This window comes from Somniosus microcephalus, chromosome 6 (assembly GCF_052327205.1).
Source record: "Somniosus microcephalus isolate GS21.2 chromosome 6, FLI_Smic_1.0, whole genome shotgun sequence".
NCBI lineage: Eukaryota > Metazoa > Chordata > Chondrichthyes > Squaliformes > Somniosidae > Somniosus > Somniosus microcephalus.
This window is the reverse complement of record NC_140992.1, coordinates 81,288,251-81,311,048: the sequence shown is the minus strand read 5'-3', so window position 1 is coordinate 81,311,048 and position 22,798 is coordinate 81,288,251. Positions and strand designations below refer to the sequence as shown.

Genomic DNA, 22,798 nt, shown 5'->3' with positions numbered 1-22,798 from the left:
ACAAGCTCAACGGGCGGAATGGCCTTCTTCCCTGCTGTAACCATTCTATGATTATATGAAAATGGACAGTAACATTCACAATAAATTCCACCTCTGCTTTCAATCCTCTGATTGGCCGGTGGAGCTAAGTCCAGTATATAATATGAAGGTGGTTATGGCTGTCCAGAGCTGAACCATGCTGGTGGGAAGCTCAAGCCGTTGACTCTGCTCTTATCAGCTTCACCTGCTCTCTGATCGCGTCCTGTTTTAATTGATGAAAGAGGCGTCTTGCGAATCCTTTTAGTTTTTAATGAGTTTAAACGCCTTCGGAGTGGTTCAGTTAACCAGGGATTTGGTTCAGGTGCAATGGGCGGTGTGGAGCCGGAGTCCCTCCAGCTGGACATTGACTTCTAAAGGCTGGAGCGACTTTATTTCTCCTGAGTAGCCAGGTGCGGGGCTTGGTCCCAGACAGGAAGTACATGATGGGGTTGATGCAGCTGTTGAAGCTCAGGACGGGTCTCCAGACCTTGTAAAGCACACTAACGGATTGCAGCGTGCTGCAGTTTTGGACCTGTAGGGTTCTCAAAATTCCTGCATTCCCCAAAGTTATGGATAAAGGGACCCTGTTTGGACAAGTTATTAAAAACAGGGTACCCAAAATGGCTTCTGTAACCTCGTGACCAAAACCGACGGGATTTTAAAAGCAAGACCCTGCAAACAGGCAGGCCCTGAAATGAAACTTAAAATGCAGGAATCTGTGAAAAGACTCTGGAGCCAGACAGCTAAAGCAAACACAGAATATGCATTCATTCGCCTTGAAACAGATCAAGTTAGAATGGGCCTAAATCGAGGCCATTAGGTTTCTGCATATTTAATCGGTAACAGCTCACAGTAGCCATCAAGGCAGGATGGGACAATTAAGTTTCATAAATGACAAACAACCAGGACATTGAGGCCATTAGACCCGGAGACAACCACTCCAGAAGTCGTTAAAGTAAATGGCTGTAATCATTTTAAACGAGCCCGCCAAAAGTTAGACAAAGGACTGACCTGATTTGGCGCACAGATAAGGAATGAAGAACCGAGTATAATTGTAGGCCCATCAGTGGCAATCACTCTCTTGGCTCTTGCCCTTAGCTCTTGCTCCTGCCTCTCGTTCTCATGCCCTGGCCTCATGGCGGGCTCTTTTCTCGCTCCCCGTGCCGCTCAACACCAAGGATGCCCATTACACCAGGGCCAAACGTGGGAGGAGAACAGAACCCGATTCGAAAGCACACAGGCCACAAACGGGCAGACGAGATGAGACGAAGAATACGGTAAAGCGATAAGAGCAGAGAAGGGCAGCGGGAAGATGCGTTGGGGGACAAACGCCTAGTTATAAGCTGGCATTTTGAAGAAATAAGTTGGCGTTTACATGCATGGACAGTAAAACCCCAGAGTCATAGCCCAGGTTGAAGAACAAACTGGCGTTCAAAGAATGGGTAGCAAAATCAATGGACAATAATAGCCCAGTTTAAGAATAAACTGGCGTTCGAAGCTTGGATAGCAAAATCATTTAGACAGTAAAGACCGCCAACCGACCCCCAACCGCAGCAATACCGTCGACGACCGCCCGAGGAAGAAGAAGACCCATCGTGACTCGACGATGACGCTAGCTGAGGAAAAGGAGGGTGCTTCGCATAAACAACTTCAGCGCCGCGCCCTGAGACCACGTGGCGAGGGGATACCCCAAAGGACAGAAAGAGTGAACTTCAAAACCCCACCAGTTAAAGCAACAGGTTTCGGATTAGTGAGCATGAATTCCTGGCCCCTCATAGCTTAATCTAGTTAGGTATAGGGGGTGGGATAAGGATAAGGGGATTGTTAATGTAGTTGTTTTCCCTTGATGTGCCGTGTGTTCCCCATTCCCATATAAGTGTAATTGTTTATGCCTGTATTCATATCAGTAATTCTCATAAGATGGTGTTTTATTCTGCTTTTTTAATAAAATTCTGGTTTTCTTACACCAAACCACTTGTCTACTCGATTTTCTGTATCGCCGCCTGTACCTAAGTCTGGTGTCTAGAACCCAGGGGTGTGGGAGCGATTCGAACCACTCAAAGACAGTCAGAGGTGAAACTGACTGGGCGTACGCCACCCCCTACAAAAATGGTGACCATGGCAGGACACCGGCAGCAGGGTTGCGATACAGTAGACAATGGTTCAGATGAGCAAACCATGATGGAGGAAAGGATTTCGGATTATGTGTTTAGTAAGGTGAATATCACAAAGAAGTGGATCACCAATCTGTTAAGGGCTGGGTGTCCGGTAGATGCAGCAGCTAAGCGGACAGAAGGGAGGGAGCACAAGAAATCCCTAGAGAAGGCAGTCTGGCTGATGTGTTTCAAAAAGCAGGTCCAGCTTTTGGACAGGCTCGTTGCAGCACAGGCAGCCGAGTTAAAGGAGTCAGCCCTGAAGATCCAGGACAAGGCTCAAGCAGGGGAGAAGTTACTAGTAGCATTGCAGGCCCTGAATCAGGAAAGGGTACATTTAATGGGAGAACATAAGGCCAAGTTGGAATACCTACAGTGCCAGGTCACCGAAGCCAAGGGTAATGAGTTGAGGTTGCGGGAAAAGAACGCCCGCCTAGCAAGACAAGTAAGGGAACAGGAGGAGAAAGTAAAAGAGGTAAAGGCAGCTTACAAGTTAGCGAGCGAACAGGGGCTTGAAGATGCAGATCATGGCCCCTGCAAGGAGCAGATAGAAAATCTGAGCCTGGCCCTCAGGAAGGCAAAAGGCATGGTGTGCCTCATAAGCCCGAAGACAGGCCAGGCGAATTTTATGGGGAATAAGGAGAGGATGGTTCAAACGTCACTGGTAGTGCCCAGGGACGACCCGGTTGAGGAACAGGAGGTCTCACGACCACCACCCGTAGCGCCAGGTTTCAGCGAGGTCTGGCAGCAAGGGGGGGTGGAGTCAGAGGTGGGAGCGGAGGTGGAGCAACCCCTGCCAGAGAGGCCGGAGCCAGGACCGATGTGCCCAGCCTGGCATCAGAGGTTCAGCCCACCCGTCAATGGCGACGATGAAGGACCCCTCCAAAACCAGTTCATATTACCCTATAGCACCCAACAGCTTAGGGCTATGGTGAGCCATATCCCAAAGCTCTCCGAAAAGGGGGACCCCTCGATCCACTTCAGGGAAGTAGAGCAGGCAGCCAGTGTCAACGACTGCGATGGCGCTGAGCAGGCCAAAATGCTGCTATTCTCCCTGGAGAGTAGGCTCCTCCAATCCCTCTCTGACGAGTGTAAGAAGGGGCAGTGCAGGTATGAGGAGCTCAGGGATGAAGTTCTGGAGGCCATGGGGATGAATGAGGGAAGTCCTTTCTCCCATGTGGAGAAGACGGTGCAGCTCGCAGGGGAAACCCCGCAAGCTTTCGCGGACAGGTTATGGCCGGTGTACCAGAGTGCCTGTCCGGGGGCACCTAACCGGGCATTCCTGAACGGGGATCCACTGGCCCATTGGTTCTGTTGCCTGGGGGCAAATAGCTTGCCACAGGTCCGGGCCAAGGTGGAAGTTTGGTTCGACCTCAAGAATCCCCAGACCACCGAACTTACGGTGATCAGACAGTTGACCCTAGCCTATAAGAACGGTAGGGGAACCAATGCACACCCACCCAAGGGGAAGGTGCATGAGGTAAAACCCGAACAGGATAGGAAAGAGTGGCAGCAGGAAGGGAATAACCCCCCCAACACAAAGACGAATTGTTACGGGTGTGGGAAGGATGGTCACTGGCAGAAGGAGTGCAAAAACCCTTGGAAAGACAACAACGGAAAGAATTCCACAGCCCCAGCCCAAAAGGCAGAGGCAGAAATCCCTCCCGCAGCAGTCGAGTCATTTTTGGACACCATGAGGTCCTTATTGACTGGCCACGGGAGAGTAGCAGCCGCTACCGGTGCTCTGATCCCGTCAGCCCCATCCAACTCACAGCCCTGACTAGAGCCAGCGCAGCCTGTTTGCTTGTGTTCCCTTCGGTACAATGAATGGAAGAGACCCCTCGTGGAGATGGAGGTAGAAAAGGTGAAGGGGACCTATCTGTTGGACACGGGGGCATCATGCACCGTGGTCCATTCAGCTAACCCCACCACCTCGCCTCTATCTAACGGGGTCCCATACAGTCTGTCGGGATTCACAGGCAAAGAACAGGCCGGCTCGTTTTCCATCCCGCTCGCCATTCGTTTAGGACCTCTCCACTCTAAGTAGACCTGTGTCCTGATGAAATGGGAAGTGGAGGGTGGAAGAGGGGTCCTGGGAGCTGACTTTATTGTAGGCCACGGGATCCTGGTCGATTTAAGAAATCATTGCCTATGGGGGGCTAGTACAGGAAAGGCCGGCGAGGTAGTAGTAATCCCAGGGCAAGAAGGGGAGGGGACCCTGAACACCATGAAGCCCAAAGAGGGTTATAACCTCGAGCTCATGGTCAGTAACACCCCCAAAAGAGTTCCAGGCATTTGTGCAGGCCCACCTAGCCACATTTGCCACCCACAAACACGACTGCGGGAGGGTCAACGGGTTTGAGGTCAGCGTAGACGGGGACCCCATGGCCCGACCACAGAAACGGTATAACTTCCCCAGGGAAGCGGAGCTAGACATGGAAGCAGCCATGTCCTCTTTAGCACAGCAGGGAGTTCTGAGACCGATAACCACCCACGTAAACTCTCCATTGTGGCCGGTTAGAAAGCCGGACAATTCCTGGAGGGCCACGGTGGACTGTCGAGTGCTCAATAGTAACATCCCAGCCTGTGCACCCATGGTAGCAGCAGTTGTCGACCTGATAGGATGTATCCCAGCATCCACGACCACTTTCACGGTGCTGGATATTTCCAACGGGTTTTGGTCTATCCCTTTAAGGAGGGAGGATCAGTACAAGTTTGCCTTTATGTTTAAAGGGCAACAGTACACCTGGAACTGTTTGCCTCAGGGCTTCCACAACAGCCCCAGCATTTTCCATCAGTGCATGGCAAAAAGTTTAAAGGATTTCAGTCAGCCCAGACAGTTGGTACAATATGTGGATGACCTGCTCCTGTTCACCGACTCGAGAGAGGAGCATGGCCCACTACTGGCCGAACTGCTGGAGCTGCTCGGGCAAAAGGGTTTTAAGGTAAACCCCAAGAAAGCGCAGATCGGCCAGCAGGAGGTGAAATTCCTAGGCCTGACCGTATGCGCTGGAGAAAGGGCCATAGATAAGGCTAGGAGAGAAGCGGTACAAGAGTTACCAGTCCCCAACACAGTCACAGGTGTGGGGTCGTTTCTAGGGCTAATCGGGTACTGCAGGGACTTTATTGAAGACTATGCGGCCACAGCAGCCCCTCTGCTCCGACTCCTACACAAGCGAGTGGAGCGGGCTTGGGATGAGGGTTGTCAGGCAGCATTTGTCAGGCTCAAGAAGGATTTGCAGACCGCACCAGCTCTGGGGGCCATAGATAGGGGGAAAGAGTTTTTCCTGGAGGTAGCTGTTGTGTATGTACCTTTAAGAGAAGAACTGATTCTATACTGCAGTACCGGCAGTGACCACCTCTGTATATAAAGCCATAGCAGGCTTCTGTACGTCAGTATTAAGTTACCTCTGTTGTACCTCATTCACAGCATTGCTGGCTGTGCAGCTGCAAGCAGAAGGAGAAGGAGCAGCCAGACTAGGAGAGTGGACTAAAGTGGTGGTCCCCTGACCAGGAAGAGGAGGAGAACGCTGGACCACCACCACCACCAACTCCACCATCATTACATCAACTGAGGTGCCTGGAGAGAGAGGACAGAGGAGGAGAAGGAGCAAGGAGGCCTGCAATAACATCAACCAGGGGAGAGGCCTTTTTTTATCACTGCCTCCCCAAATTGGCCTCCACTCAGGAGAGGGAGAGAGGGGAGAGAAACCAACTGTTTGGAAGGAGGGAGGAGTATCATCTTCAAAATATCTACAGGTGGGTGTTATTTGGGGCACTCTCCCAAAGACTTTGTATTTTAGGTGGGGGGAGAAAAGAAGAAACAAGGCCGGAACATCAAGGGGTGGCTGTGTGTGTGTGTGTGTGTGTGGATCTTGCCAAAACTAGGCCACACACACCAATAATAAGCATCCCTTCTATTGCCTGACCTGGGCCAGCTGGAGCTGCCTAGGTTAAGTGGTTAATTCCATTAATTACATCGTTAAGACCTGGTGCAGGACTGAGCCTGGGCATCACAGAAATCACAGAAATCACAGAAACCCCACAGTGCAGATAGAGGCCATTTCGGCCCATCGAGCCTGCACTGACACATATCCCACCCGATCCCTGTAACCCCTACACCAACACATATCCCACCCTATCCCCGTAACCCCACGTATTTAATCCCCCTAACACTAAGGGTCAATTTATCATAGCCAATCAACCTAACCCGCACATCTTTGGACTGTGGGAGGAAACCGGAGCACCCGGAGGAAACCCACGCAAACACGGGGAGAATGTGCAAACTCCACACAGACAGTCACCCGAGGCCGGATTCGAACCCGGGTCCCTGGCGCTGTGAGGCAACAGTGCTAACCACTATGCCACTATGCCACCGTGCATCTCCAGCTTTCCCAGGTGAAGACATCTTCTCCCCCTGCCAGAAGACCACCACCATCAAAGACTTTTAAATCCCATCGGAGAGTGCACCCCTGCCAACACCCACCCACCATCCTGAGTGGCAACACTGTCCTTGCCACCTCCCTCCTTCTCACCCACCCCCCTCTCTCTCTCTCTCTTTGTCTTTCTCTGCCTTTCTCTCTGAGGCACCTCATTTCATCTTTAATTATTAATTGCCTATTGAGCAGAGGGGAGAAGGCACCTCTCCCAATTTCAACCAATAAGGGGAGAGGTGTGTCTTCATTTTCAACAGCTCCCTCTGCTCAATAGAGGACCAAAAAAAATACCTGAGGGCATTAACACCTTCAGGCCTGTGACTTGGGGTGAGTGTAGCCCTTATAAAAACACTCCAGAATGGCGACTGCATCTTCGCCGGTGGCGGGGCCGGCTAGGACTTATGCGGGAGTGACAGCCACAGCCACAGCTGCTCCCGCTGCTTCTGCTGCCCCGTCACCCTTTAAACTTATAACAAAAAAGCTTGGGGTGAAGAGCTACACTCACCCCACTATGACCATTGAGGCCTGCGTTAAAGCCATGGCTGGGGTTGTCGGCCCCTCAGCCATCGTCGCGGCCTCAAATATGTATGGGAAGGCTGTGTTCTTCCTGGGGTCAGAGCGGGCGGTGTCCCTGGCTGTCACCAAGGGGCTCACCGTGGGCGGGACCTTCCTGCCGGTGGACCCCCTCGAGGCCACCACGCAGAGGGTGGTTATTTCGAACGTCCCGCCCTATGTTCCTGGTGAGCTCCTCCTTCCCCATCTACGTCAACTTGGGGAGGTGAGGTCAGGGATCACACCCATCCCGCTCGGCTTCCGGAAGGCCAGCCTTCGCCACGTCTTCTCCTTCCGGCGCCAGCTGTTCATCCAGCTGGCGCGGGAGAAGGGCACTGACGGGGCATTCGTCGTCCACCACGAGGGGACTGCATATCGCGTCTTCTGGACGTCGGACGGTGTGCGGTGCCACGCCTGCAAGGAGATGGGGCACATCCGGAAAAACTGCCCCGCCTCCAAGGCCGCCGGATCATCTCGTGCGGCCGAGGCTGGCGCCGCCGACGCTCCTCCCCCCGGATCTGCCCGCGCGTCAGGAACGTCTGATGCGCGGTCGACGTCGGGGGCCGATGCCACCAAGGCCTCCGGCGGGGGGGAGGGAGCGTGTCTGGCCGGAAAGAAGGCGCGGCGGAAAAATAAACACCTTAGGGCGGGTCCCCCCGTGGATAGCCAGCCCTTGCCCCTTGAGCCCCTTACACCCGCGCTCCTCGCGGAGTTAATCGGGGCAGACGCGAGCGGGAGGGGCCTCGTGCCCGAGCCTGTGGCCGCAACCGCCGTAGCGGAAACGCCATTACCTGCGGCCGGGCTCGGGCCCGAGGAGCCCAACAAACCTGCTCCGCCGGAGGGAGCTGAGGAGGAGGCCTCTGCAGTCATGGAGGTCTCCCTCGCTCCCTCTGTGCTAAAAAGAAGGCGCGACCCCCTGGAAGAGGAGGAGGACCGGGAGGAGGAAGGTCCCTCCGAGCAGGGGGAGTCGCCGCCCGCCGCGGGTACTGCGCCCCCCCCCCCCCCGCTGTCGTCATCACCAGCGATCGGCAGGGGTTGCCTGTCCCTCGGGAGCCTGAGGCAGATGTGTCTGTCCGACGCGTGCCTCCCGGGGATGGGGACGAGACCCTGCCCGTGGGGGGGGTCGCGGAACAACCCGCGGCAGTAATTGAAATTGACCTTCTATCGGTGCCGTTACCCCTCGCCGGGTCGGGCGGCCTGGGGTCTGGGTCGGGCGAGCTCGAGGATAATGAGCTCGCCCAATGCAACCCGGACATCTCCCAGGGGCTGCTCGTCCTGGTAGAGCTTTTAATTCAAAACACCCCATCCGCTGGGTCGGAGGTTGGTGGCGGGGAGGAGGATGGCCCCCTGGCTGCGTCTCTGGTGCCGGACGTACTGGAGGAGGCGGGAATTGTTCTCTCCCCGGTTTCTCCGGTCGTTCCGGCGTCTGAGGCGGAGGGGAGCTCTGAACCGCTGCCGTCTTCTGGCCCAGCACCCCTAGAGGAGCCCAGGGAGAAATCCTCTGCCGCCGATCCTGGGGGTGGGATCCGGGCGGAGGCGGGGCTGGCTGGCGCGGCCGAGCCGTTCGCTTCGCACTGCGCGGCGGACGGGTCGGCCGCTGGTGACGACCCCCTGGAGGAGGATGGGGACTCGGTGATGGGCACGGAGGACGATTCGGACTCCAGCGCCGACGAGGCGGTGGATGACCTCGTGCCCTTTGCCGAGTCTCCCCTCATTCCCGTAAGGGAACTCCGGGATTTTATGGCCACGTGCCTGGGTCGGCGCAACAAGGTCCGGCTGGCCCTCGACAGGTGGTCGGAGCTGGCGCTGCTCATCGTATCCGTCCGCGCCGCCGTTAAGATCATGGGCGTGGACGAGGGTGTGAACCTGCTCGAGCTGCGTCGGCTCGCAACGTTTCTCACTGGGCTGCTGAGGAAGTGGCGGCTGACCAGCGGCTGCGCTTCCTCCCCCCGTTAGGTGTTGGTAGAGGTTGCACTATGCTTCTGACATGAAGATAACCGTAGCCAGCCTCAACATCAACGGCAGCAGGGAGGCGCGCCGCAGATTCAATAACTTCTCGGTCCTTCGGGATGGGAGGTATGCGGTGTGCTTCCTGCAAGAAACCCACACCGTTCCGGGAGACAAAGCCACGTGGCTCCTGGAGTGGCAAGGAGGGGTCAGCATGAGTCACCTCTCCAACAATTCCAGCGGGGTGGCTATCTTGCTGGCCCCGCATTTTCAGCCGGAGATCTTGGGGGTCAGGGAGCACGTGCCGGGCCGCTTGCTCCAGGTCACTGTTCACCTGGGGGGCGTGCCGCTCCATCTAGTGAACGTGTACGCCCCTCAGACCAGTGCGCAGCAAGTGCGCTTCTTCGAAGAAGTGTCTGCTCTTTTGGGCTCCATCGGCGTGGGCGAGTGCGTCATCCTCGGGGGGGATTTTAACTGCACCCTCGAGGCGAGAGACCGTTCGGGTCCCCCGCGAAGCCCAGCGGCGATGGAGAAGTCGAGGGACCTGGTTGGGTCCTTCGACTTGGTGGACGTCTGACGAAATCTCCACCCCGACTCCAGCGCCTTCACTAGCGTGAGGTCTGGGGGAGGAAGGTCCAGAATCGACCGCCTTTACATTTCCCGGGCGTACGTCTCCTGCGTTCCGGCAGCTTCCATGCGGCCGGTGCCGTGCACGGACCACCACCTGGTATGGGCGGAGCTCACTCCGCTGCGTGCGCGGGGGGGGGGATCCGCGTACTGGCATTTTAACAACCTGCTGCTGGAAGACGCACGGTTCCGGGATTCGTTTCGTCGATTCTGGGCCGACTGGAGAAGGAAGCAGGGGGGGCTTCCCCTCCTTGAGGCTGTGGTGGGATGTGGGCAAGGCTCACATCCGTCTCTTCTGTCAGCAGTACGCAAAGGGGTCGACCAAGAGGCGGGAGGCCCGGGTCGGGCGGTTGGAGAAGGAGGTGCTCGACCTGGAGTCCCGTCTCGGTCAGGTCGTCGAGGACCCGGCCCTGCGGAAGGTGTACGAAGAGAAGGGCGCGCTGAAGGACCTGCAGCTCGTCGGGTCCCGAGGCGCGTACGTGAGGTCGCGGATCCAGCTCCTGCGGGACCTGGACCGCGGCTCCCCCTTCTACTCGCTGGAAAAAAGACGGGGGGTCTGTAAGCAGCTCTTGGGGCTGCTGGCCGACGACGGATCTCTGGTCTCGGATCCGGAGGGAATCAGCGCGGAGACCCGCGCCTACTACGGGGCTCTTTTCTCTCCGGATCCGTCCAGCGAGGATGCACGCAGAGTTTTGTGGCAGGACCTGCCGAAGGTCAGCCCGGAGGGCACCGAAAAACTGGACGCTCCGCTAAGCCTGGCGGAGCTGACCGGCGCCCTCCGCCAGCTCTCTAGGGGAAAGTCCCCGGGGTTGGACGGGCGGACCGTGGAGTTCCACAAGACATTCTGGGACGTCTTGGGGGGCGACTACGCGCGGGTCCTGGGGGAAAGTTTGGCGACCGGGGAGATGCCCCTCTCTTGGCGCAGGGCGGTCATTGTCCTGCTGCCTAAGAAGGGCGATCTCCACCTCCTTAAGAACGGGCGCCTGGTCTCCCTCCTCAGCACGGACTATAAAATCTTTGCCAGGGCCATGTCTGCTCGCCTTGGCACCGTGCTGGCCCACATGATCCACCCCGACCAGTCCTACACGGTCCCGGGCCGGACCATCCACGATAACATCCATCTGGTCCGGGACCTGGTCCACCACTCCCAGAGGGCTGGTCTGTCAGTCGCCTTCCTTTCCCTGGATCAGGAGAAGGCGTTCGACAGGGTGGATCACGAGTATCTCTTCGGGACTCTGCGCGCATTCGGGTTCGGGACGCATTTCGTCGCCCGGATCCGACTTCTGTACGCCGCCGCGGAGTGTCTGATTAAAGTTAACTGGTCCTTGACGGCGCCCCTTCGCTTCGGGAGGGGGGTGCGTCAGGGATGCCCCATGTCCGGTCAGTTATACGCCGTTTGCGTGGAGCCATTCCTGCGCCTCTTGCGGAAGAGGTTGACGGGACTGGCTCTGCAAGGGCCAGGCGTGCAGGTGGTCCTCACGGTCACGGATCCCACTGACTTGCGGAGGATGCGGGAATGCCAGCAGATTTACTCGGACGCATCCTCCGCCAAGATCAACGGGGAGAAATGTTCCAGACTCCTGGTGGGTCAGTGGCGGGTGGACTCCCTGCCGGAGGAGTTCGGGCCTTTCGCCTGGAGCACCACGCACCTCCTCTATTTGGGAGTCTACCTTAGCCCTGCCGAGGACGCCTGGCCGGCGAACTGGCAAGAGCTGGAGGCCAAAGTCACCGCTCGCCTAGGACGCTGGACAGGACTGCTCCGAGTGTTGTCCTACAGGGGTCGAGCACTAGTCATAAACCAGCTGGTGGCCGCCATGTTGTGGTACCGGTTGGTCACTTTGATCCCTCCCCCTGCGTTTGTCGCCAAGATGCAGAAGAAACTCATCGACTTCTTCTGGGACAAAAGGAAGCACTGGGTCTCTGCCGCGGTTCTGTGTCTCCCGCTTAGGGAGGGCGGTCAGGCGGTGGTGTGCCTTCGCACCCAGGCTGTGACTTTCCGTCTTCAGACGCTGCAGAGATACCTGTACGTCGAGAATCCTCCGAGATGGTGTGCGCTGGCGACGTTTTTCTTCCGCCAGCTGCACGGCCTCAATTACGACACGCAGCTCCTGTTCGGGAAAGTGGGCAGCAGGCGTGCCGGCCTGTGGGAGCTGCCTGTCTTCTACCAGGAACTGCTATGGGTTTGGAACTACGTCGCTTCCAGGCGGAGCTCTCCCCCGTCAGGAGCGGCGGCTCTCCTTCGGGAGCCGCTGCTCAGTAATCCGCACCTCCACGAACGCGGGTTCGGGCGGCTGGCGGAGGGCAGGGCTGTGCTTGGCAAGGTGACCAGAGTCGGGGACCTGCTCGATGGCAGAGGAGCGGGCTGGATAGCGCCGGAGGAGCTGGCGCTGCGCCTCTCCTGGGCCAACGTCCGGCTCGCGGTCGAAGCCATCGAATCGGTGAAAGCGGCACTGGGCCCCGACTCCACTAGGTGTATCGAGGCGGCTCAAGCACGTGGGGCGATCCCGTCCGAGCTTACCCCCGTTCGGACGGAATTCCTCATCGGCGCCGGGCCCCGAAACTCCCCTCGGGAACCGGCGCCTCACAACTTGAGCCATTTCGAGGAAATACCCTCCGTGCCTTTTCATTCCGCGCGGAGGGGTTTCCTGTACGGGCTGCTCCTGCACACTCTCCACTTTGCCATCTTCGCCTACCGTCTGGACACGCCTTGGCGTGGCGTCTTGCTGACTGGCGGTGGCGGAGGTCCCCAATGGAGGGCTCCCTACGCGGGAGTCCTCTCTTGTTCCATCGGGGACTTGGCCTGGAGGGTGTTGCACGGAGCGGTCCCGTGCAATAAGGTTTTAAGTAGGTTCACGGACTCCCAGGCCGCCTGCATTTTTTGCGGCCTGGAGGAGTCCGTGTTTCACATTTATATGGAATGTGAGAGGTTGCAGCCCCTCTTTCACTACTTGAAGGGGCTGCTCCTCGATTTTTGGTTGCACTTCAGTCCCACGCTCTTGATCTACGGTCACCCGGTGCGGAGGGGAGCGGACAGGTTGGAGGACCTCCTTGTGGGCCTGCTCCTGGGCCTGGCTAAAAGAGCCATCAATTGGTCCAGGCAGCGGGCGGTCGAGGGGGTCGTCCAGCCGGATTGCCTGCCTCTCTTCCGCGGCCATGTTCGCGCCCGGGTGGCCCTGGAGATGGAGCACGCGGTGTCCGCATGTGCGCTTGAGTATTTCCGCGACCGGTGGGCACCGCGAGGACTGGAGTGCATCATCAACCCGGAAAACCAAATTTTAATTTGATTTGTTAAGTTTTAGTTGAACTTTTGTTTACAGTCCAATTTGTTTTTTTTTGGGTACAAACAAAAGAGTTACCCTCTGTTCAGTAAATACCTGTTATTATTGTTCTCCTGCAGTCCGTGTATTATTTATACTCGGACACTACAGTAGCAGCCAGCGGGGACAGCCTGAGTGCTGTGTTGCTCCAAGAGCGGCATGGCAGGCTGAGGCCGGTGGTCTACTCCTCCAGGATACTCACAGATGTGGAGAGTAGCTGATCCAATTGTGAGAGGCACCTCTTGGCCACACATTGGGCTGTGAAAAGATCGCTGATCTTCACAGGCACCACTCCCATCACCCTCCTCACCCATCACACACCCACCCAGATGCTCCTGGATGGGAGGATCAAGGATGGGACCGTGAGCAGTTCCCGCATTGCTCGCTGGACCCTGCTCCTCTCACAGATGGACCTCAAGGTGAAGGTATATCCTGGAATATCCTGGTATGTCCTGGAACAGCCCACCAGTGTTCCATTGAAGGGGTTTGGGAAGTGGACATAGGTTTACAGGCCGGGATACACCCCACAGGCCGCGAGATCTATGTGGATGGCTCCAGCACGGTATCTGCTGGCGAGCACCTCACAGGGTGTGGAGTTTATGACCCAGCGGCAAACATTGCCCTGGCAATTAAGCTCCCCAGCACCATGAGTGCCCAGCAGGCTGAACTGTCCGTGGTAGTGTACATCGTTACACACGCCGAAATCTTCCCCACCCCATACACGATTTGCTCGGACAACATGTTTACGTATAATTCGTGTACGGAGTACCTGGCCATCTGGTCCTGCCGCGGATACACCTCCGCCGACGGGAGACCCCTCACAGTGAAACCCCTGCTGGAAAAGATCCTAGCAGCAGTGGGGGAGGAAGGGGAGGTTTTCATCCACAAGGTGAAAGCCCATTCCTCCACAGAACCCTGTAGCCAAGGCAATCAGCAGGCCGACATGCTCGCCAAGGAGGGTGCCCGCACAGGCATTTTCTGGGACCCGTATGGGTCCAGACACATGGCAGCAGTCAGAGGTAGGGACGGGACACAAGGGAGTGCAGGGGTGGCATTAGCCCCGGACCAAAAGACGGTCCAAGCCCAAGACCCCGTCCTCAAGGTGATCCTCAGTGCAGTGACTGAGGGAAAAAGGGTAGAGGGTCTTTACGGCACAGCAACCCTCTCCATCAAAGAGGGCATGCTGTTCCGGGGGGGAACAGTGGGTTGTGCCGCAGCAACACCGGAGGGAATTCCTTCAACTGGCCCACGAGGGTCCAGGAGCGGGGCATCCCAGGCCTGAGACCACCTGGCAGCGGGTGGAACAGGCGGGATGGTGGCCAGGACTCAAGGATGATCTCCGCGAGTTCTGCGCCGCTGTCTGGTGTGTGCTGCTAACAACCCTGACCCCCACAAAAGGAAGGTACCTATGGGGCACATCAGAAGGATAGAGGGACCATGGCAGTCGATACAGGTCGACTACATCGGGCCCCTGCCCACCGCCCAGGGAGGCTATAAGTACTGCCTAGTCCTGATAGATGTGTTCACGAAATGGGTAGAGGCCTTCCCCTGCAGAACAGCCACAGCTCTGGGTACTGCCAGGATCCTGGTCCGGGAGGTGTTCTCGTGATGGGGGCTACCACAGTATGTGGAGTCCGACCATGGGAGTCACTTTACCGGGCAGGTAATGCAGAATACCCTTATGCTGCTAGGCATCGAGGGGAAGTGGCACGTGGCCCACAACCCACAGTCATCAGGGATTGTAGAGAGAATGAATAGGACCTTAAAGGAATGGTTGAGGAAGGAGACGGTGGACTCGCCTCGAAAATGGGCCGAGGTCCTACCATTGGTTCTGATGGGGATCCGGGCCAGCCAGTCGAAAAGCACGGGGTACTCCCTGTACGAGCTGATGACTGGCAGAGTTATGCGGACCCCCACCCATGTACTAGCCCCGGTGCTCACAGAGGGTCAGCTCAGAGAGGTAAACCGGGACAGGTTCGCCCGAAATCTCTTTGAGCACCTTAAACAGGTCCACGAGCAGGCGGCTGGGAACATGGGAAAGCAGCATCGGAGTAACCAATTGCTGTTAGAACCCCGAAAACACCACGAGTGGGAGGTAGGGGATCAGGTCATGGTGAGGAACTATGCCCAAGTAGGGAGTCTGGAACCATTATACATAGGGCCCTACAGCATTGTAGACAAGGCAAGCCCCATGGTATACAATGTTAAGATGCCTCGGTGCACCAAATGGTTCCACATTAATCAGTGTAAACTGTTTAAACCCGAAAAGAGAAAACAGCCAGTTGGGGTAAGGTCTGAGGATAGAAATCCTCAGCCTGCAGCGGGAGCGAGTTCACAGACTGCACAGGCAGGCGCTGTGGCTTGCTTAAGGGGAGGGGCCATCCCGCCCACCGATTGGGACACTCCCCCACTCTTCTGGGCTCCAGATGAGGAGGGACCCGAGGGCGAAGACCCCGCCCCTAACCCAGGTTTAGAGGAGGAGGGACCTGAGGTCGAAGACCCCGCCCCGGACCCAGATTTGGGACCTGAGGGCGAGGACCCCCAGCCAGCGGCAGTGGTGAGCCCACAGACCACACCGGAGGGGGCAGCGGCTCGGGTTAAAGGCCCACCAGCCAAGAAAACCCCACCCGCCAAAGTCCTCAGAAGGTCCCCACGGACGCCCCAGCCAAGGAAACCATGGTCACCAGCTCCCCATTTTACAGGGACAGCCTCCCGAGTCAGGGGGAAGTCCAAGGACAGAGGTCCCCAGCCGGCAGCCACAGGCTGCAAGGGACGGACAGTGCAGGACAGTGCGGCCACGCCGAAGGGAGCGGTGTACCGCAGTCCAAACAGAGATTAGCCAGGCCGCCCGGAGACGGGCGGCGGATGTACATAGTTTTATGTAAGTTTATATTGTTAAGTTTGGGTGTTTTAGTTTAAGTTTAAACACGGTGATGGGTAGTTTAAATAGTAGTAGTATTGTTAAGAGTGTTTGTATTTGGGTCGAGGTCGCAAGACTCGACTATGCTTCACCCAAGCCAGAGAATCTCCTCGGGACCTGGCTATATGCTCTTGTGTCTCTTTGCAGGAAAGGATTTCAGAATGAAGGGGGGCGTACTCCTACTTGCCCTGATAGGGATGAGCGTTGGAAAGCGAGGTTGTTGTGCATGTACCTTTAAGAGAAGAACGGATTCTATACTGCAGTACCGGCAGTGACCACCCCTGTATATAAAGCCATAGCAGGCTTCTGTACTTCAGTCTTGAATTACTCTCTGTTCAGTAAATACCTGTTTTATTGTTCTCCTGCAGTCTGAGTATTATTGATCCTCGGACACTACAGAGGTGACGTGGAGGACTCCCACATCTACGGGTGCTCGGGAGAGAGAGCACCTATAGTTACCGATGGAAGTGGCGAACGGGATGCGGAGGAGCTCGGCGTTTACTTCCACGAGGGAAGGTGGCCAGGGTGGCTGGGTTCCAATTCAACTCAGTACTCCAGCCAGACCGGGTTCACGTACGGGGAGGCCTCCCTCCTGTGCCCCAGGGTACAGGTCATTGCCACAAGGGTCAGCGTCACCGTAGGGAAACGTGTATGTTTAACATGCAAGGGAAGGATTCCTCTGGATAGGTGGTGGTGGCTCAGGAAACTGAGCAAAAATATGGGAAACCCTGCAGTCAGGTGGGAACGATTGGGGAACAATACCCATCGGACGATTACAGGGACTCACGGGGGATTGAGTGTGTGCTGGGACAAGTGGTGGGAACCGGATATGGGGATTTATGTCTGTATGTGGGGGTCAGAGAAGGCCTGCCCCTCAGGCATATCCATCATTTTCCACCGGCAATGGCAAGATGCCGGGGAGGGGTGGAGTGGGATTCCAGCCTGAAGGCGCGCGCAGTCCCATATTCCCCGATCCCAGTGAATGCCACTGAACTTGTAACCCGCCCCCGAAAGCCCCTGTCCATGACCCAGGCAGCAAGGACACGCAGGGAGGGGTGCCCCACCACCACCAAGGGACCAGGGAATGGGCTGGTACTGGTGCCTACGGATCAGATACTATACCAGGGGCACACTATGCGGTAGCCTCCGTGATTTTAAACCTCACCGAGGTACACTTACCGGAGTGGTGTCCCAAAGAGACAGAGCAGCTATACCAGGCCCTGTTAAAGGACATGGTTAGAAAGTTTTACGAGTTTGATTTCGCTAATGTAGACAAAACTGAACTGTACACCACACACCGCGAGTACTTTGGTGATACAGGGAGACAAAGAAGGGGAGTATGGAATTATGTTTTTACTGCATTCAACACAGGGTCCTCTGTCATCAACAGTCTGGATGACATAGAGTTGCAGACCCAGGTAAACGGTTTAAAAACACAGTTAAGGAAGATATTAATGGATGAGAACAAGGTAGTAGGCTCGGAGTTACATGAGGACCAGGCCATGATGGTCCATTTAAAAGAAATTATAGCGGACCCGGAGAAGCACGCAAAGACTGTAAATGCCCTCATATGAGAGGACAGAAATGCTTCAGACCAGGCTGCACAGAACGAGGTGTGCGTGCTGTATGGGGCATGGTTGCTGGGCGAGGGCCGCAGTAATCGGGAGGATTTAAAACAGGGTTTAGTCCCCTCCTGGATCAGCAACAAACACCTCGCAGCCCTCCATCCGTTTGGGAATGCATTAAGCCCGTGCCAACTCCGGCTAGCTTCCGAGGCCTACCCAGTCCCAGTGGATTGTGGACGGTCCAACCACACCATCATGGGTATAGCAGTGAGAATGCCGGTCATGGGTAGGACAGCCCGACCCGCACCGATATACAGGGTAGAGAACATTCGTGTCATTCAAGGGGGTGCACACATTCGTTTCACAGCGGTCCCACCTTACGTCATAAAGTGGGAGCACGCTATGACAGGTACTGACCTCTCGGGGTGCTGGAACCGGGGAGCACACATAATACTGTGTCCCCAGCACTTGAATGCCTATTCAAAACCACAGTGCGGGTTTAAAGTTGTTGGCGCAAAACCTATAAATTGTACCATGGAGGCAATGGCACAAGGCCATGTTCCCCCACAGGTAGCATATATAGGAGGTGGGACATATTGTGTCACCGCAGGCGCGCCCCACTACCAGCATGGACAGCATAGCTGGTGTCCGGTAAGTGACAGCAGTTTCTGCTTTAAACCCGAGGCAGAAGTTCAAGTGGCCCAGGAACGAATTGTCCCCATTCCTGAACCCTCCACTGTTCACCTCACTGTGAAAGAGAATTTTACCAACCTGCAAAAGTACGTAGCGTATTTTGGCTGCAAAATCCCCCCATTTCGAGAACACCTTACCAAGATACTTAAAGCAGTTATAGTCTCGCAGAAACATTTCTACACGTTAGAGCAGAAAACGGTAGAGATAGGGGCTAAGATATTGGACATTGTGATCCCACCCTGGTGGGACATTTTCAATAACATAGAGGTCCCTTCGTGGATTAGGCTGGCTTCCCACATCCTCGTGGTTTGCCAGCTGGGGATAGTATTGTACCTAGTATGCACGCAGTGCAAGGGAAAGGGTCAAATACTAAAATTCCGAAACCAGAGGACCTGGAAAGAACATTATGTGAAGGTGGAGGGAGATACACCTGTTTGAATTTTTTTTTGTATTTTAGATAAAGATTGTTGTTTTTTTGTGTTTTGTTGTTTTTAATAAAGATTTGCGACGTGTTGTTTTAATAAAGATGTATGTATTACCAAGTGGTGCAGGGGTGTTGGGCCTCCTCCATGCTTGGATGTGTGTAAACGACTGTAATTATTCCATGTATGCTTATTTTAATCAACCACCACCTAGACCGAAGAGTGTGTTGATGTGGGGGGGTGGAGGACACAAGCACAGTCACAAGATTGGTAAATGAAAAACAGCAGTTAGCTGTGTTTTATTTTTAGAAAACAGGGAAAAAAGGTTCGCGTCTGGCAAAATCCCCAAAAACATATGATGTTCAAAAAAAGAAAAATGAAGAACAAAACCATCACCCGCCCCGGGTGGTTAGGAAGGCAGTCCTTAAATCAATTTCCTCAAAAAAACAATAAGCCAGGGTTACTTTGCCACTGGATCTTTCTCAGCCGGTCCAGGGATCATATCAGGCTCTCAGAACTAAACAATATTCCACCCGGGTTCAATAGTAGACCTCTCTGTGGCAGCTGCAAGCTGGTTTTCAACAGCAGTCTTGACTTTCTCCTCAGGTACTGGCCCTGAAGGGATGCACTAGTTTGCCTTTTGAACTCCTGAGCTAATGGGTAGATTTGCCTCAGGTGTGTTGGAGGTGGGTGTGGCCTTCACCTGAATTGGAGTGAGGGGGGGACTTTGTCTCCATCTGGTGGCCACATACCGTCCATCCACCACAAACCGCCCCCATAGCTCACATTATGTACACTACATTTTTACAGAATGGGAAATGCATGTGTCGTGGATATATTGGATAGGTAATTACAGGGGAAGATTGACTATGGAGGGTCGGAAATTTTGCTCACCTCATCAGGATGATACTTAAAGCGAGTTTAGTATCAACAGGGGGGAGTGTAGGTTTCTCAAAATTCCCACATTCCCCAAAGTTATGGATAAAGGGACCCTGTTTGGACAAGTTATTAAAAACAAGGTACCCAAAATGGCTTCTGTAACCTCATGACCAAAACCGACAGGATTTTAAAAGCAAGACCCTGCAAACAGGCAGGCCCTGAAACGAAACTTAAAATGCAGGAATCTGTGAAAAGACTCTGTGGAGTTAGACAGCTAAAGCAAACACAGAATATGCATTCATTCGCCTTGAAACAGATCAAGTTAGAATGGGCCTAAATCGAGGCCATTAGGTTTCTGCATATTTAATTGGTAACAGCTCACAGTAGCCATCAAGTCAGGATGGGACAATTAAGTTACATAAATGACAAACAACCAGGACATTGAGGCCATTAGACCCGGAGACAACCACTCCAGAAGTCATTAAAGTAAATGGCTGTAATCATTTTAAACGAGCCCGCCAAAAGTTAGACAAAGGACTGACCTGATTTGGCGCGCAGATAAGGAATGAAGAACCGGGTATAATTGTAGGCCCATCAGTGGCGATCACTCTCTTGGCTCTTGCCCTTAGCTCTTGCTCCTGTCTCTCGTTCTTGTGCCCTGACCTCATGGCGGGCTCTCTTCTTGCTCCCTGCGCCGCTCAACACCAAGGACGCCCATTACACCAGGGCCAAACGCGGGAGGAGAATGGAACCCAATTCGAAAGCACACAGGACACATAGGCCACAAACGGGCAGATGAGACGAGATGAGACGAAGAATACGGTAAACCGATAAGAGCAGAGAAGGGCAGCGGAAAGATGTGTTGGGGAACAAACGCCTAGTTATAAGCTGGCATTTGAAGAAATAAGTTGGCGTTTACATGCATGGACAGTAAAACCCCAGAGTCATAGCCCAGGTTGAAGAATAAGCTGGAGTTCAAAGAATGGGTAGCAAAATCAATGGACAATAATAGCCCAGTTTAAGAATAAACTGGTGTTCGAAGCTTGGATAGCAAAATCATTTAGACGGTAAAGACCGCCCACCGACCCCCAACCGCAGCAATACCGTCGACGACTGCCCGAGGAAGAAGAAGAAGACCCATCGTGACTTGACGATGACGCTAGCTGAGGAAAAGGAGGGTGCTTTGCATAAACAACTTCAGCGCCGCGCCTTGAGACCACACGGCGATGGGATACCCCAAAGGACAGCAAGAGTGGACCTCAAAACGCCACCAGTTAAAGCAACAGGTTTCAGATTGGTGAGCATGAATTCCTGGCCCCTCATAGCTTAATCTAGTTAGGGATAGGGGGTGGGATAAGGATAAGGGGATTGTTAATGTAGTTGCTTTCCCTCGATGTGCCGTGTGTTCCCCATTCCCATATAAGTGTAATTGTTAATGCCTGTATTCATATTAGTAATTCTCATAAGATTGTGTTTTATTCTGCTTTTTTAATAAAATTCTGGTTTTCTTACACCAAACCACTTGTCTACTTGATTTTCTGTATCGCCGCCTGTACCTAAGTCCGGTGTCTAGACTCCAGGGGTGTGGGAGCGATTTGAACCGCTCAAAGACAGTCAGAGGTGAAACTGACTGGGCGCACGCCACCCCCTACAATGTAAGCCCGGACGAAGAGGTAAAGTGTGCGGGTGATGTGAAACGGCACAAAACAAACCACCAGTAGCCCACAAACTACCAGAACGGTGCGGACCGATTTGGTTCTTGCCGGTTGCCCTGCTAGAGAACTCTCTGCAGATGTAACCAGGGTCTTCACAATGGAGCAGTAACAGGTTTATGATTATAAAAGGTATGAGAAACCCTGTCACGGTCAACATCATCCCATAGTCAGGTCATAACACACTGTTCTGTTGCGCAGGGTCCCTGTGTGTGCATAGATGTAGGTGGGCAATGCTTGCACTATGACTAGAACCCAGGCAACACTGCTGCCCACGATGGCCAGTCTCCGAGTCCTCCACTTTATGGATCTCATGGGGAAACAAATGCCCAGGTAGTGGTGGACACTGGTACAGGTCAGGAACATGATGCTCCCGTACAGATTGGCATAGAAGGAGAAGCGCACTTGTTTGCAGAGGAAGTTTCCAAAGGGCCACTTGTCCCCCCGGGCGTAGTTTACAATCAGCAGGGGGAGAGACAGGACATGGAGCAGGTCGGCTACTGCCAGGTTGTTCAGATAGATGACCGTGCACCTCCAGGTCTTGGTGTGACAGCACGACAACCACAGCACCGTCCCATTGAACAGCAAGCCCCGAATGAAGACCATGGTGTAACGGATAACAAGATGTGTTTGTAGTCTTCATACAAAGGATACAGAAATCCCGCGGGGGCACTGAATTGCGATGAATTAAGAGGAGCGAGAATTCCGCCTTCATCCATGGCTTGCAAAGTTCCCCCGTTGATTGTATCGTTTGTCTAGTAGTTTTATAAAGTTGCCTCCAGGGGACGGGTCTTCAGTATTTCGGATTAAGGACATTTACCTATCTGGACAATAATGGACAGCATCATGTTCCTATTTAAATTTCCATTCTGTTATATGACCAGAACCACGTTGCAACATTTTAAAACCATCACATGAATCATTGAGTAGGCTTGTTGCTAGGCAGTTCTGTTTGTGTTTGGTAATGGACTGAAACCTTTTATCAGTAATACTCCAATTAGAGAGCGGCGACGCGAAAAATATGTTTTTCTGTTTCTGCTCCTATTAAATATGTGGGCCGCTCTCTATCTCCGCAAGCCTCTCCGGGGAGCGGGGGGACTGCAGCGCGCCCATGTCCCACTCACACACACGCTTGTTTTTACTAAGTTGTGTTTGTTCAAGCAGATTAGCTTCGCGGCACACAGGGCGCAATTATTACTGAATATAGCCGAGTGAGATCCTTACATAACAGCAGAAAATGCTGGAAAAACTCAGCAGGCCAGGCAACATCCGTGGAGAGAAAATAGAGTCAACGTTTCGGGTGAAAACCCTTTGTCAAGACTAAAGAAGCACAGGAAATGAAATAGATTAAGAGGCCAGGCTGGGAGAGAACAAAAGAGAAGAGACATTGAGAGGTATTCAAAATGAGACGAGATGGTGATAGGACTAGTGGAGACAAAAGACGGCTCTAGATTAGGTGTGAAATGCGCTGGCAGAATGGGAGACAGCTGCCATGTGGGAGAGAGAAAAAAAAAGAAAGGGGGGGGGAAGGCCAAAACAAAGGTGTGGAGAAAAAAT

The 22,798-nt window shown here is 54.3% G+C and overlaps 1 pseudogene; it reads right to left on the bottom strand.

Annotated features, from left to right (window-relative positions):
* Positions 1-319: 319 nt before the first annotated feature.
* Positions 320-21,847, bottom strand: LOC147115832 (P2Y purinoceptor 3-like; annotated as a pseudogene).
* Positions 21,848-22,798: the final 951 nt, after the last annotated feature.